The 3,720-nt window shown below is 30.1% G+C and overlaps 1 long non-coding RNA gene across 2 annotated transcripts; it reads right to left on the minus strand.

The window, feature by feature from the left end:
* Positions 1 to 676: 676 nt before the first annotated feature.
* Positions 677 to 3,481, minus strand: LOC109588800 (uncharacterized). 2 transcript variants are annotated; one of them, XR_002188364.1, is made up of 5 exons: positions 3,386 to 3,481; positions 3,063 to 3,165; positions 2,481 to 2,566; positions 2,311 to 2,421; positions 677 to 920 (listed from the first exon to the last, which is right to left on the minus strand). It is a non-coding gene; the product is annotated as an uncharacterized LOC109588800 (long non-coding RNA). The 2 variants fall into 2 exon arrangements; XR_002188363.1 differs by lacking the exon at positions 3,386 to 3,481 and adding an exon at positions 3,245 to 3,287.
* Positions 3,482 to 3,720: the final 239 nt, after the last annotated feature.

The raw sequence follows: 3,720 nt of genomic DNA on the forward strand, positions 1-3,720 counted from the left end.
GCAATACATTATAAGCTGAAACCTCTTCTTGATTCATTCCAAGGACCTTTCAAGGATCAATATCGTTTCTTTGCTGGTCTTTACTTCTTTTATCGATTATTATTACTTAGTTTATTTGTAATGGCCTCTACTGAATTTCAAAATTACTTGTTTTCAGGAATAGCCCTGATTCTCATCATAATGTTGCAAGCTACTGTCCAACCCTTTCAAGAGAATAAGCACAATACTTGTGCCATCCTTACATTTGTAAACATGGGACTAATCACTATATTTACTGTATGCATTTTCTTCCTGGAGTCTATCAATGGTTATGAAAAGGAGGTTACAATTGCACAATGTATACAAATCATACTCATATATATTCCACTTATTGCTGTAGCTTTCTGGTTGTTGAGGATATATTACTACAAATTAAAAGTCAAAAAAAGATCTCTGGATTATAGCTATGATGAAGAATTGTTATTTAACAGAAGTGGTGAATTGTATAACAAAATTTGAAATACTAATTCAGCTTTGTTAATTGTTCTGGCTAAACTAATAATAATTATTGGTGTGTAAACTGTTACAATTGTATATTCCCTTTAGGCTTGAATTTTTTTCTGTGCTAGTAATAAAATTCTTTTTGAAGAACAATAGAGTACATTTTACAAGTTAGCTAAGATTTATTATGACTATTGGTTTGTGAATGATTTTCAATTTTTAATAATCATTTCAATAATAATTGTACACAAAAATTAAAAATTAAAATCACATTATTGCTTTGATTCACAGCATACTTTGTCAATTTTCATGTTACACAGTTATGTCCACAACCAGATGGACACCAGCTGTTAGTACTGAACCATTCCTTCAAATGAGACATGTGGCCACCATGACCACACACCTCACACATTGAGTATAATCCTTTAACAGGAGCATGACTAAGAGGGAGGGAGAGGAAGAAAAGAGAAAAAACAAATAAAAACCAAGAGCTTTTAGCACCAATAAAAAATAAAACTTCAAAAAAAAGTTTCAGTATCTTCTCTTACTTCAGTAATTTGGAAATTCATAAAGCATCTAATTTTGATTACAATCAGTTTAAATTTATGTGCAACAAAAGAACATGTACAATGTATAATAATTATGCATTAGAAAATGTTATAAAAATGGACAACTCTCTCCTTGCCGTTTCTGATAAAATTTGGTCGATGACCATTCACCTGACTTTTGAGAAATTAAAAAAATTCATAAAAAATTTAAACTTGATTGAACTTAGCTCAAACTTTCTACGCAACATAAGTACATGTATATTCAGCAGAAAATGTAATAAAAATATATAATTTTCTCCTTGCCATTTTTGATAAAATTTGGCCAATGATCATGTACTTATAGTACAGGAACTTTGGCCCAATTTTTGAGAAACTTTAAAAATTTGTAAAAAATCCAAATTTGATCGGACTTAGCTCAAACTTTCTATGCAACATAAGTACATGTATATGCATTAAGAAAAAATATAAAAATGAAGAATTTTTTTCTTGCCGTTTTTGATGAAATTTGGCCAATGACCATGTACTATAGTACAGGGACTTTGACCCGGTTTTTGAAAAACTTTAAAAATTTGTAAAAAATCTAAACTTGATCGGACTTAGCTCAAACTTTCTACGCAACATAAATACATGTATATGCATTAGAAAAAAATATAAAAATGAAGAATTCTTTTCTTGCCATTTTTGATGAAATTTGACTCGGTTTTTGAGAAACTTTAAAAATTTGTAAAAAATCCAAACTTGATCGGACTTAGCTCAAACTTTCTACGCAACTTAAGTACATGTGTATTCAGCAGAAAATATAAAAAAATGGAGAATCCTCTCCTCACCATTTTTGATAAAATTTGGCCAATGACCATGTACTATAGTACAGGGACTTTGACCCAATTTTTGAGAAACTTCAAAAAATTCGTAAAAAATCTAAACTCAATTCAACTTAGCTCAAACTTTCTACGTAACATAAGAACATGTATATGCATTAGGAAAAAAATATAAAAATAAAGAATTCTTTTCTTGCCCTTTTTGATCAAATTTGGCCAACAGCCATGTACTATAGTACAGGAACTTTGGCCCAATTTCTGAGAAACTTTTAAAATTCGTTAAAATCCAAATTAGTCAACATTAGAACATGTATATGCATCAGATAATTTTTTTCTAGTATTATACAATATTCAATGAAATACTACTCCTCAAAATCTTGAAAGAAATTCTAATTTCTATTACAATTACTACTATTACTATACTGCCACATTTCTGATACACAGTATGATTGTCCTTCACTTACCACACAGAGCAGATATTAAGTCTACTCTCACATTTCTGACACATTATATTAGCATGCAGGTGGGATGGGCTTATTACGTCGACCACACCCAATATTATACAGTGTTGAACTCTATAGTATGACAAAATAAGCTTTAATTAATACAGTAATATAGCAATCATCATTGCTACCTGACTAATTTCTTTTATTTGCTTAAGAGGACAGTTTTTGGTAATATAAACAGCTTCATTTAATAATTGATACTGTGTCGATATATCTAATAAAGACATTAAAATGTTATACATTATAACAGAGAAAATGACTGACAGTCATGCAGACAACCAGGCTACTAATGTCCTTTCCTACACTAATAATTGTGCTTTGCTCTACATAAAATATTAATGTCAATAATGGGTTCGCTGTATATCATTTAAAGGGCACAGACATCATGTGCATATACACACACAACTATTATTATGTACATTATGTATACACAACATCATTAATTTTAAAATTAAAATTTTTTAAATATAAACACTCATATATTGTAACTGAAAAATTTGTGATCAGCACAACGAGTATGACATTTGATAATAATTTGCACAATACAATTGGTAGTAAAATTATAGTCAGGTGGGTAAGGCCCGCCTGACTAGTAAAATTACACATAATAAATAGCACATTTAAAGTAATAAATTCTGTAAAAATAATAAAAGATAAAACGCAACAGTTTAAAATCATACACTGACTTAAATACAAATAGTCTCACTGACCAATATATGAATGAAACCATTGGAGTAATGTTACTTCAGGTATCAGTTTACTGACCCTCTCACCAAACACAAGAATAATAGTAACACTCATCTGAACATCACCCTGTAACAAAAATAATATTAATAATAATAATTATTATTGTTTTTCTACTCAATATTTTGGCTATTATAATTTATCACACCTTCCCAGCATAATGCTTCAATGCTTCAGCTACTTGAGGGGAGTAATGTTTTACATTGTTTTTAGTAAATTATACATGTGCATGTAGAGTACATGTATTATACATGTTTGTCACTATGTACATGTACATGTATGTGCGTACCTGTGACTACTGCCAATATCAAATTCAGGTACTTCAAGCTGACTAGCAATCTCTTGTCTCAATTGAAATGGTTCTATAGGTAATTACTCAATACATAAATATTATCCCAACAATCAGCTACTCACCTCAAGTGTGACTAGCACTTTCACTGGTACTACTGTCTGAATCATTCTCATTATATTCAAAAAATTCTAAAACTAAATTAAAGGGAAGAGGAAAAGGCTAGTAAATGTTAAGTTGCTCTCTTCTCTTTTTCTCTCCACTATTCTCAGTTGTGCCGGTAAAGTTTAATAACTGCTGCCAGTTCAGATTTCAGATTGACAAAAACATCACCA

Source organism: Amphimedon queenslandica, unplaced genomic scaffold (genome assembly GCF_000090795.2).
Source record: "Amphimedon queenslandica unplaced genomic scaffold, v1.1 AMPQUscaffold_11849, whole genome shotgun sequence".
NCBI lineage: Eukaryota > Metazoa > Porifera > Demospongiae > Haplosclerida > Niphatidae > Amphimedon > Amphimedon queenslandica.